Source organism: Myripristis murdjan, chromosome 8, assembly GCF_902150065.1.
Source record: "Myripristis murdjan chromosome 8, fMyrMur1.1, whole genome shotgun sequence".
Taxonomy (NCBI): Eukaryota; Metazoa; Chordata; class Actinopteri; order Holocentriformes; family Holocentridae; genus Myripristis; species Myripristis murdjan.
Window position 1 is genome coordinate 15422580 of NC_043987.1, and position 13459 is coordinate 15436038.

Below are 13459 nucleotides of genomic sequence, written 5' to 3' on the forward strand. Positions count from 1 at the left end.
TCCACATAGCTTTATTCAATTCATCACTTTCTCACCAATCAAACACAATGCTAGTAAAGGTGATAATACTATAGCCTTTTAATTTTTTTTTTTTTTTTTTTTTTTAATTATGAACAATACACAATGTTATCCAACCTGAATGTACTATACAGTGCTTTTGAAGGAAGGCCCCCAGAGAAGAATGACACTTTCAGTCACGGGATTTTTATGCCATAATTAAAAAGTGCTTCAACAGAAGCTTAAATGTTTGTAGAATATTTACAAAATGCCACTAGGCTACTCCTTCACTTTTTTCCCAACCTGAAAGGGAACCAATTAGTTTGGTAAAGTGGTATTCTTATGGCGTATGTATACTTGTGTGATTAAAGAGCAGAGGAAACAGCTGTCTCTAGCCTCACAGGAAGGGTAATTACATACCAGGGCAGGGGCTCGAGTGCACCCTTATAGCCACAACCCCACGCACACACACACACACACACACACACACAAACATACGCTCACAGCAGCAGCACCACCACCACCTGCATTCCTCGAGATAAAGAGTCGCGTTTCAGAAAAAATACCCAAAACAGCCTGGAAAGGGGGGATTTATTTCATTCCGCTGCAGTCTCAGCTGCCAAGATAAACGTTTCTCCCAGTTCGCCCTGTATGGCACCTGAGTATTCAACACCCACTCCACCCAGTTCATAATTTACACCATGCCCGCCTCAAGGACCATCATGGGCATTCAAGCAACACTACTCCATCCCAACATGTCCCACTGACCACTTACTTCCTCATATTCACTGTTGAGAAAGCATAAACAAGACACACACATACAGATGGAAATACCAGGTCTTAGTTCAAATAAACTCTGGCTGTACTTATGTTTTACAATACAGGAAACCTTACATTTTCCCCCCAAAGTAAAGGCCCCTTGTCTTAAACCCCTTCGCTCTTTGCCCTCCCCTTCTTTTCATCTCCGTCTCTCTGAAACTCCACTTTATCGCCCCAGTAAAAGCCCTGTGTTTACAGAGAGGAGACCAATAAGCAGATAAACTGACAGGAGTCTTAACGGTTTTGGAGGCTAGAAGAGGTTTGATGGACTTTGCATGTTGGAGTTTTATATCAATTTGGCGCCATTTCTGTGCGCTTCTCAATGGAGTTGCTGAGGCCTAGATTGGACCTGTCCCTGGGTTCTTCACTGACCAATCGGCCACAGCGTCCAGACATTATGGTGGGAGGACATTTCACCAGAAAAATCTTACTCTTACACAAGAAAAATCTTACTCTTTTACAGTGCCAGAAACCAAGGAAGCTGCATCATACTGAACTGATAGCAAAGAAGAAGAGACACACGAGCAATCAGTCGATCTCAAGTAAACAAACAAAATTTAACAATGGCAACGCGCCCTTTGCCTTTTCCATTCAACGATCAGCAATGATTAATGCTAATCTGTGCTTCAGCGGCCAAATCTAAATTTATACACAGGGAGCTGACTGAGTGCTTGTGAGAGAAAGAGAGTCTAACAGCTCGATTCCTCTGTTGTTTTGAAAGACAGATGTTTAGGTTTAACAGCCTTGCGCAAACACTCCAAGTCCAACTCCAGGCTCAGAACCGAGAAACTTTCCCCCGTGCCTCTTTTTCATGTCAAAGCCTCTTTTCGGGGGCCTCTCTCTCGCTCTCTCTTTGTGTTTCGCTAATAATTCAGGCTTCTCTTCCTCTTTATTACCCCAAAACTCCTGAGTTTGACTTTTTTCTTAGGGGTCCCCCTGGTAAAACTACTTTCCCTGTTAATGCTATGCTTGTCTTCAATGACACCCAACACACACACACCTAATTAAATGCAGGTTGTAGCCCAGTGTCAGCCCTAAAACACTGTAAGCCAATACAGAGCTTTACAGGCATTAGTAATGGGTAAAAAAAAAAAAAAAAAAAAAAAACCTTGACAAAAATAAGACAACCCCCCCCCCCCCCCCCCCAAAAAAGAGCCTTTCCCATTCCCTCCACTCTGACACACTGCTTGTCCAAAAAGAGGCTGACTCCCAAGTGAACCCCGCATGCATGCAGAGCGAGCAAACTATCATTTGTTTGATCAAACACAACTTGGCACGCTCCTTTAGTATTGAGTGGCTGCCCTGCTGAGGACATAGCCTTTTCAGATTAAAGATCTTCATCTTGAGGAGGAGGGGGGCAAATGCAAGAGAGCCGATGGCGGGGGCCTCTGAGGTTGATGTTTCTGGGGCAGACAGAGCCAAGTTGGTGTCATGTGTTGGCAGGCGGACCGCAGGGCTGCCTGGCTGACCCCTGACAGCGTTCCCTGCAGCTGTCCAAGGCCTTTCATAACACAGAAACATGATGGATTGAACTAGCATGACTCACTGGCTGCTTCATAGGAAATAGATCGCTGGCTCGTCTTTCCTCTATGGCAGGGGTGTTAGACTCATGTTAGGTAGAGGGCTGCATTGGTTCAGATGAGACCTCACAGGGCTGGATTATTTTTTGCTAATGTCAATTTGACTCAAGTCAACACAATATTTTAGGCTACTTTCAGATTTAATGTTTTAAATCAGTCAATTTGTAGCCTGTACCAACAAATGAGATATTAAAAATAACACATAATGTGGAATTACATAAAGCAGAAGAGAGAAATGCAAAATTGCATGTCAGCCTTTCACTTTTTCAACAGCATGTTTGCTGCACTAACATGACACAGAAACTAGCCTGCTGCTGAGCTTCCTTTGCTTCCAGCTGATTCTACATCTGGGCCCATGGGCAAAATCTGGCCCGTAGGCCGTACCTCTGACATCTCTGCTCTATGGTATATGCAGAGGAAGGACAGAGTAAGGAGGGGGAGCATTTTGTATTTATTTTATTGATACAGTTTAAAGTTACAGCCACCTTGGCTAATTTTCAGCTACAGTTCCTGGGCAGGTGTAATTGCTGCTTCAAAACAAAACAAAACAACAACAACAACAACAACAACAACAACAACAACAACAACAACAACAACAACAAAAAACCAAACAAATATAAAATACAGTAAAACATGAACAGCTATCCTGGACACACCCTTTATGTGTATAAGTTATGTCTATTATAAGGGAATAGTTTATAGTGAGCTGCAATAGCCCCAGAGGAGCAAGAGAAAAAAGCATAAAAAAGGCAAAGAGGAAGAAAAATAAGAAGAACTCAACAGGGCTGCTTTTGCTGCCATAAACATAGATGGAAACCAACCAAAACGGCAGTGTGACCGTTCACTCGCACTAAATTTTAAGGAGGAAAATCAGGTCAGTCATTCCCTGTCGTCACCTCTTTCGTTCAATGCCCTCACAACATGACCACTTCCTCTTTAAGGAAAGTGAAATTCCGCTGGAAATGTCAGCATGTGAAGCTGCATTGTTTTACAGTACATGTCAGCTGAAGGGGGAAAAAACCAGGAAGGAGAGGATTACAAGGAAGCAGACTTTGTATGATGCCCTCGTGCTGCCCATGTGAAAGATGTGGGAGCTAACCACGAGGAGCTAAATGTTTCCTTTGTGTGTGTTTTCTTTTAGCTCCCCTATTATTGCAATCTCTCTGACTTGACCACAGGGAATAGCAAAGCCTCTCTACAGGATATCGGGAGAAATTCAAGGGTGTGTATGTGCTTGCATGCAAGCGTCTGTCACCCATGCATGCGCTTTTGTGCTCTCTGGGAAAGGAGGAAGTCCTTCCTTAGTTTGTGGAGGATTTCTTGTAAACAGGCGAAGGGGGCACTGTCAGTGATCTCAAACATACAGCACAGAGCTCCCTGTGCACACAGCCCGTCTGCAGCCCGACACACTGACACATGTTGTGTATCTACACATACACAACCATCACAACTCATTTACAACATAATCAGTGTAAAACTAACAAATATTGAGTTTTAAATGTCTCCAATGACATAAAGTTGCTACAAGCTCCCAGTTTACCACCTTCCAGGTATATGAGGACGACCACCTGTGTGACAGCATCACCTGCTGGTTACTGGTAGAGTTGCAGCAATGAACTTAACTACAGATGGTACTGCTTCCTATTGTAGTATTCGTTGGTGGGCTAGGTCAAGTGTTTTCAAACTTATATCAAACCATACCAATACCATATGTATGTACTTTTTTAAATTATTCCACCCTTCCACTATTCCACTGTTTTTATTCTGTTTCTGTCTCTTGTTTTATTTTTTTTTTTCTTTTGGGAAGTGCCAGTGACAATTAAGTCTTCTGCCTTATGTGTTAAATGCTTGTGAAAGATGTCTGAACGCAGCCTGAGACATCTGAAGTTTCAGTGACCATTCCACTAATTTCTGTATTTGAAAGATTAAGGTATCTTGTCTTCCACCAAGAGGCATCAAGGTAAGACCATGACGAGCAAGACCACCAAAATATTAGTGCTGAACTTGTTATTCAAGACATAACTGTGTCGCGAGTGGGTAGGCCTGGGAGAGATTTTGTCTGCGTATGTGTGAGTATATTTGTGTTGTTTTGTTTGTTTTGCTTTATGTACTGTATTTTCTGTGCATTTGTCTTAGGAACCCTCTTGAAAACAAGGTTGTTCATTTCAAGGGGTTATCCTTCTAACCCCTAATAAACTTGTGTTAATTAAATACAGGAAACCAGACATCAGTCCAGCAACACTGATCAGAGGTTTAAATATATAATTTGAATAGTTCTAAATATAGTTATCTTATCATTTTATTTATTTATTTATTTATTTATTTTACTAAAGTTCATGGTGGATTTTTGCTAATTTGTTTATTTCCTTTTATTCACATTTTGGAAAGAAATCAAGTGTTCAGCTGCCATATCTCAGCACTCCAAAATCAACAATTAAATTCCAGAGAAATTAAACTACTCCTCATTTTGCTGAGGACCCCCTAGAAGCCCCTCAAGGAACTCCCTGGTGTCTCTGGACCCACTTTGAAAACACTGGGCTTGGTGATTTGTATCATTATTTTATACCTTGAGGGTCCACTCAGTATGCAATATACAGGTCCAAACTGTACACTTTTGTTATTTAGAACAACCTGATCCTTGTTACTGTGATCTAAAGTACATGCAGTGCTATCAGTGACGTGCCCTGACTTGGCAGCTCCCCAGAAACAAACATCTTACACTTCCTGCAACCGTCCGTTCTTAATAAAAAATTTTTTCTCTTCACCTTACAGTTGCATTTCAGCAATTTCCAGATAAAACTGCCAAACGATTCACGTGTCTATGGTAATTCTCAGTTTATTAGGTGCTGTACAAAAACTGTAGAGTGACAGAAAAACTAAGAGAAAGGGAATGACATTAAGTTTAAGTGACAAGTAAGACTCAAATACTTCCTGTTGTGAGGACATGGGAGGTGACCTCATGAATTAAGTCAGGGAGATAGGACTGATTCTTTTCAGCTTTTGAAATATAAGGTCTTCATGAATATTTTACAACAAGTGAGTTGGCAGTAATGTGTTACCGGCATATGCCAGTTGGCTTGATTCTCCCACCTGACCTGATCACAGAAAATTCTGCATACCTTATTATGGCTAAATCACAAATAGAAACTCAAAGATTACTGCTTTTCTTCACAAAAACAATAAAATTAGGTTTCATATGATCAGCTATAGATGACAACTTCCTGTTTACAACTGGATCCAGTCTTCACCAGTTTCATTTCCTACGAAACAGTAACCAATGATACAGTAACACTCTCACTCAGACACAGCACACACACATACCCGGCAGCAGTCGTCTGACACAGGTAAGCTCTGTTATTTGGTGATCACCTTCTTATTTAGCTTAACAACCGCTGCACATAATCGGCAGAGTATGCTGTTCCCATGTTCCTCATGAGTTTTGTTCTGTTATACAATGAATAATGATAAGAGCTTGTTTTTTTCTTTCACTTGTTGACTCACCTAAAATTTCTCTATTAGTTATCAGTTAGTGATAAAATTAGGATTCAAGACTGAATATATATGGAAGGCAAGCATTAACATTTTTTATATCTACACTGCGTGAACATGTCAGGACAAGGTACAGTTTGCTCTACCGCTCTGTTCCTAGGGGAGTATTACAAAAGTGACTACAGAGAAACGTATTTTCTTAAAAGACAAATAACTGAGGGAGCTTTTCCCCATTTCAAATTTTATTTACGCCATCTTTTTATAAAATGTTCACATAATTGATAGTCTGACTAGTCTTTATTTTCCAGATTTCGTTTCACTAATAACTGCAAATAAAAGTAATCAAATGTCTTAAATATGAGCCCTTGAGATCTAGTGACTGGTTGTCTTTTTATTGTAATTCTTGGCTAAAAGATGGTACATACACTGTAGTAGAATAACTAAGAGATAGCGGAAGAAGTGAATTTAAAGTTACAGTATGAGTTAGATTTAAATACTCATTGGAGGTGACCTCATCTACCAAGCCACCATGACACAGTTATTTCTCTTTGGCTGAAAGAAGATGTCTTCATGGATTTTTTTAAAAATTATTTATTTGTTTGTTTTTACAAATGAGCAGACAGCGTGTGTTTCAGATGTGTGACAATTGAGTTGATTCTCCTCCCTCACCTGATTCTCCTGCCCACCAGGAATACCTTGCATACTTTTTTTTACAGTGCAACCACAGGTATAATTAATGGTCAACCCTCATGATCAAAACTTGTTTTTCTTCATAGGCGTAACAGCAACAATCTGAGCACAACTTCCTGTAAACACTGACAGCCAGTTGCTTCTTTTCATTTCATTTCCAGGTAAACATAACCTAAGAACCTCCTCTCAGACTGAAACAGGACACAGATACCATACTACAACAAAAGCTGACAAAGGAAGGTGAGTTATTTTACTTTGGGAACAACTTTTTATTTTGCTTAACAGCTATTCATTATACTCAGTGAGGCATGCTATTTCCACGTATTATTAATGTGATTTGATCTTCTGTAAAAAGGAATGTTAAGGTGTCACAAAAGCTTTTTGACAGAGCTTCTGGTTAGTGTTGCTCTTGTATTTTGATTTTTTTAAAAAATTCTTAATGCAAATATCAGTTAGAAATAAAAGTATGGGTCATATATAACTCAATGCATGAGGAATTCAAGGAATAACATTTTTAATCTCCACATACTGTAGGATGAAGATGGCAGGAGGCGTGTTGTATTCTTTAAGTCTGTTCCTCATCCTGACTTCTGTGTCTGCTATTAAGAGGCTCAAGTCAATCAACGATTTGAAACAAATCGACTTTGGGCACTCTGTCCCCAAACACAGCCTTGTGCTGCTTCACTGGTTTGTCAACACCATTGACATGGACAATAATGACATCATGCTGCTGACCTTTGACCCAAACACAGATTATGGCAGTCATCATTATGGCAATTACGAGAGAATGCTGGACCTACTGCCTCAGGGAAATGTCAGATACCGGTACTACACTCTTGGCAACCTGAATCACGGCAGCTCCATGGAGCTCCCCTCTTACGTCAGAGATCAAATACCAAACCTGATGGATTATGACAGAAACAGGGACCGGATAATATTCAGGGTCCGAGAGCACAACACAGGTAATGCTGCTCGACGCATGATAGACCAGGTGTATATCACACAGCATTATGGGACTCACCAACATCAAGGGACGAGGTATGATCCAGAACACACCTACCGCATCAGCACCAACCTCTTAAGAGATCTCAGAGAATTTGCTGTGGGGGACGACGACATAGGCTATCTTGAGGAGCTCAGAGAGCGCTTTGGAAGTAATATTGATGATTCTCAGTTATGGGCCCTTAGGAACAAGTGGCATGACCTCGCTGCACTAGGACTGCTGCTTTTCATTGTGATCCAAGAAAGGTTTTCCCCAAACAAGTCCAACAGGAACAGCTCTGGACTTCCTTCAGCTCCAAGGGGTCAGTATTTGGCTCGACAAAACACACAAACTGATTTTGTCATCAACATTCCAGCGAGCACACGAAATGACCTGCCACAAACTGTGCGAAATCTAATAGGTGAAGGTGAGCATCAAAGGAACCAGATGAAGCTGCAGGTGATGACTGGCAACAACGGAAATGCCAGGATTCATTGGAACAGGATTCCTGTTGATCTTCTATATGAAGGTGTGATGGTGGTGCTTTTCAAGAACAACCAGGACCAGGAAGCCAGCAAAACTTTCAAGCAAATTGACAGTGCATCAGGTAGTTATGACACCTCAGTGCCCCTGAACCCCGGCCTGCAGGTTCGGCTGCATAAGACCAGTAGATGGTGCTGCTTCTGGACAAAAGTGGGACATGAGATACACAGGGGTGGTGAGTTTGGCAATCCCAAAGTACAGAATCCAGTCAGTATAAGGGGCTATGATGCAAGGCTAGAACTCTTTGTAAGGATGGTAAAGCTTGTGCTCGCTTGTATGTGAAAAAGACTTTCACTGAGTGGAGGTCAGCGTTTAAGAAGGCCTGGGTGGGCTTCTACTCTTCAGCAGACAAAGCAACAGGTGACTATGAAACCTGGCAGTGGCAGTGGGCAACTAAATTCAAAGAATGCACTGCAGACTGGTTTGATTATGTCTATGAGTATCAATCAAGTATGAAAATTGCTCCAGGAGTCCAAGCACGATTCATAATCAAGAATTATGAGGATACAGCACGAACTGCAGCCTGGAACTGATGACAACAGGTAGAGACAAAGCTTATTATCTCCTTTAATACAAAATGGGTCTTTAAGGCTATAATGAAGTTTCTCAACTACCAAAGCTTTGCACCAATGGAAGTTAGGGGGCACAAAAAGAAAAAGCACTGCGCAAAGCAATGCTGTTAACATATGATATGTCAAACCAGGAAATCTCTGTGAAGCATTCCAAAATAGTAGTGCATTCAAAAACAATTCAAATAATCATCTCAGTGTTTTGCTTTGTTTGCTTGATACAAACAGCATGTGAATGGGCTTCAGCTGCCTGTAAATTCTGAAAAACTTCCCAGGACTTCAAAAACAATATGACAGTTTGTACGCCCATAAAATGCCCAGTAATCTGTTCACACTCTTCTATATTATGGGGTGGCATCCAATCCATGACAGTGGGACATGTGGTCATGGTAATCTACTGTAAAACCTTCTTGGTCAGTAAACTGGGGAGTGGTAAAATCCTCACTGTACTTTTAAAAAGTTAAAAAGTAGGTAGCACATGAGATACTACAGCCCTCCTGTTTTCCTGGAGCTGTGAAAAAAAGCTGCAGGAGTATAATCTATGTGGACAGACCAAACACATTGTGTTGTCATTGTGGCTATTGCTGGGCCGGAGCATTGCTGGCATTCTGCATTACTGACTGGAATCACATTTCTCTGAGAAGATATTTTACGCTGGTTACTTATTTAATTTTCCATTGAACTCGAGTTTTTTTTTTTTTTTTTTTTGGTAATTTATATTTCCTAAGAATTATGGATCTTGGACTCAACCACAGACTTGCACACACGCCGATTTCCTCATTGTTTTTGAATATACTTGATGCATTTGAACTTCTTTGTTTTGTATGTTTTGTCATTGCTGTGTGGACACTGTGGTTTCATCACTTCCGTTTACTTGATGTTGTATCCTATAAGATGTTGAAAGGTGTACATCATATGTTTTACGTTTCCAGCAAATGCATCCTTTACAGGTCTGATGACAAACTTAACTGACCTCACAGGCACCCCTGTCAAATGATGAAACAGTGTACAATCATGTTATTGGAAGGTAGGGCTAATTAACTGCATTTGCATTCTATGTGTATTCCATATATTTGATAGGCTAATCTTTCTACTTTGGTTAGTCACGTAATCATAATCTTGTTTGTGTGTTTCAGCCAGCTCATCCATCCTCACTGGTGGACATTGAAAAATTTTAAAATTTTAAAAAAGATCTTATCATTAGTGGAGGGTTGTTAGTTTAACAAACAAAGACCGTTAATAGACTGATGAAGTGGTCTAGGTGAGTACTTAAGAGGGCAATACAAGCATTCCAATTATCAGAAAATGTGACAATGAGGAAGGAAATATTAAAAAGCCTTTACCGTAGTGGCTAAATCATTAAAAAAGCCAATATATTTCAACCACTGAGGTCAGGGCTTTTTTCGTCTGTCATTTGGTCTAGCTGAGTATAATGAAAATTTAACAAACCAAGGATACAAGAGGGGAAAAAGAAAATGAGGAGAAAGTACCAAGTGGTCCGGATGAGGAAGAAGGGAGGGAGCAGGGAGAGATGGCGGCAGGTTGCTGTCAGTAAAACAACAGGAATGATTTATATTCAAATTTTCAAACTACTGTGATCAACTCACAAGTTGGGCCCACCAACTAGCAAGTCTTCAGCACCAGTACCACAAACAGCATGAGCCCTATACCTTGATTCAGCATCCATCAAAGCAAATATCCAAAACTGGCTTGGCTGCGTTAAAAAAAAAAAAAAAAAAAAAAAAAAAACTATTTCATTACATGTACGTCTATAAAGTCAACCTGCAGTTTTTTCATCAAGGACAACACAAGCTTTGAGGGCTTCTACTCAACTGGACCCAAGTCTCTTTCTTCCTGTCACGTACAATGTCTTGATGTACTGCTCTGATCCAAGCTGGATACATATCATAAAATCACGCCACAGCATGCCTAACTTGGTTCAGATACAAATCACAGTTGATGTATCAAGAGACTAATGATAGATACAATAAGAACTGAGATCATTCCTATAAATTCGATGATAGACCCGTTCTACAACTATACATAACTGTGGACAAATACTGTATTATTGACATGATCTACACCTACTCTGTGTGCGGGGTGTCTTGGCTCTATAATGTATTAATGTAACAAAACTGGATTGTATTTTGTGACTGCTTTTGTAATAAATTATTTTTGAAAGTCAAATGTTGGAGTTTGTGTTCATTACACCAAAATTTGTGAAAATTCCTTCAATCAGAGTCATTTCAGGTCTATCAATTTGTGTGCCAGGAAAGTTAATGTGCAAAAACTGGATGTACCAAATCTATGAATACATATGAGCAAACTAGGGGAGAGTGTGTTTGTGAGCACATGAAATAAACATGCCACTGTGAACTCCCGCCCACCCTGCTCTATCCCCAACAAACACACGCGCACACACACACGATAAACAATTTATCAGCAAGAACATTTCTCTCTCCCTTGTGACACATCCAAGACTTTAGCTCTAGCCAAGTCCTCAGCAGGCTTATCAATAGGCCTTTATATTTGTGTGAAAGAGATGAATACTGTCCTAATATGGCGGATCTGGGGGAGCACTCAGCAGGTCAGAAGATAATGAGTCATCACCCAGAACCATCACTAACTATGGTTCAAGATAATCCTCCTAATCAAAGGCCGCTCTCAACAGAGCTAAACACCAGGCCAAGTCCCTGGAGGTTCACTTTGACCTGTAAAGAGCAAAGCTAATTCTGATTCTGAAAACCGAGATGTGGATCAATTGCTGGAGGGGGTGGGGGGAAGGTTTACTCTGTTTATTAGATTACTATTAGATCTGAACTGCTATGACCTGAATGTATTACCATTTCAAGAGAAATGTGAGCAGCTGTAGGCACTGTGTAATTTTTCCAAGCATCTCAAAGACCAAAAGCTCAAAACTGAGTTAAATTGCATTTCTAAAGTTGTAAAGTGGAACTTTAGTGGTTAAAGTGGTTATTTACCCAAACACAATGTTTATCCTGTTGCAGAACTATTTCCACAATTGCAACCTCATTGCCAGACTTATATGAGGAAGTAGTTCAGCAGTGGAATAAACAATGCATTTACGTGAATCAACACTCAACATTAGTGGTAAAGTGATTTTGGTTGGACTTGTTTAAACATGCCTACGCATTACAGTCAAACTGGAAACTTGGAGCATAGTTCCAAATTTCCAGTTGTAGCAGATAAATAAATGGTGTTGTTTTATTGGAAGGATAACTGTAAATAAATTGCGAAAAAGTATTTGAAATAAATTTGTGGGGAAACACTGCGGTACTGTATGTGAGGGGAGAAACAAAAGTGAAATTACATGAACTAAATAATTCTCCCATCAGTCCCTCTTGTTTTCCCTGCAGGCATGTCCTCCTACATAAACTGACCCTTCAAACACACACAGGACACCACATGACACTAAACTCAAGGCCCTCTAGAAAACCAGATAGAGAGAAAGAGAGAGAGAGAGAGAAGACAAACACTGTTTTCTGTACTTTTGGCTTGCCAATTCACAAAGCATGACTGCATAGTTCAGCAGGACCACATACAAATGGTGCTCAGTCCAAAAAACTAGCTTCACACGAAACAGAGCACGTCCCGTAAAGTGGCCATGCTCTACTTCCCCATTAAGGCTGAGCGACTCCTTCGGCTCCAGCTCTGCTGTTCCCTGTAATTGTGTGGCAGCTGCTTCATTTAATTCGCAAGTTCCCTTTTCATTGACTTGAAAGCTACTTCTACACTAATAAAAACACAAGGACTTCCTGAGGTCAGGGTGAGGTCAGTGTCAGTAATGAGAGGGAGTGGGCGGCAGGCATGGGAACAGGTTATGTTGAAATCCTGATATGTAACTATTGTGTGTGTATATCTGTGTGTGTGTGTGTGTGGCCCTTACTAGAAATATAACCTCCCACCACACACAGACACACACACACACACACACACTACCCAAGCCAAAATGACACACGCAAAAAAAAAATTCACCTTTTCTGTGACAGTGATTTTCCAGTTTCATCAAACTCATCCCTTATAAACACTTCACTCAAATCAGTTTACCCAGAGCGACTACAGGTATCCCATTTCAATTTAATGCTTTTCAAGGCCTTTCAAGACTCATTTTAACAAACATTAGACTGAGTTTTGCTTTTTTGCTGATTTTTGTTTCTTATTCAAATCAGTACTATATTTGAGTGAACTGTTATTATAACATTTTAAGTTAGACAGCAAAACGGTTAATATTCAATAGGCATTTCACAAGAGGCAAGTGCAGAAGGTTAATATACAGGCAGTATTAAGATCAGTGGGCTGAGATTATGTAACATCAGAAATGGAAAGAAGCAAAAGTATTTGACTCCTTTTGACCTAAAAATAGATTAAAAAAATTCAATAACTTGCGTACTTGAAAAGAAGGCTCAATCAATTCTAATTTAAGACAATTAAACAACTTTTTATGGTTCTTTATTACAAAATGTAACTGAGACATAAAGGCTTTTTAAAAACTTATAGACACCTGTTGACCTAATTTGTCTCCTTTGTAGGCACATGCATCTCAAAATAAAGACAAATATCTGTCTGTGCATCTTATCCCAGGCCTCTGGCTTGACTCTGTAATATGCATCATGGCAGTCAAAGACACTAATCGAGGTCAAGACATGGGACAGGAAACTAAGACGCACTCTACAGAATGAATGAATGAATGAAGGGATGAATGAAAGTGAGTTCATTTGTGTCTGAGTGTGTGCAAGTAAACACATGAGATCACATCCTGTTGAACCACC

The 13459-nt window shown here is 40.3% G+C and overlaps 1 protein-coding gene and 1 pseudogene across 1 annotated transcript in view; one reads left to right on the plus strand and one right to left on the minus strand.

The window, feature by feature from the left end:
* LOC115363644 (neuronal-specific septin-3-like) overlaps positions 1-13459 on the minus strand; it is a 96325-nt gene that overhangs the window by 27809 nt on the left and 55057 nt on the right.
* On the plus strand, positions 5713-10814 carry LOC115363646 (uncharacterized; annotated as a pseudogene).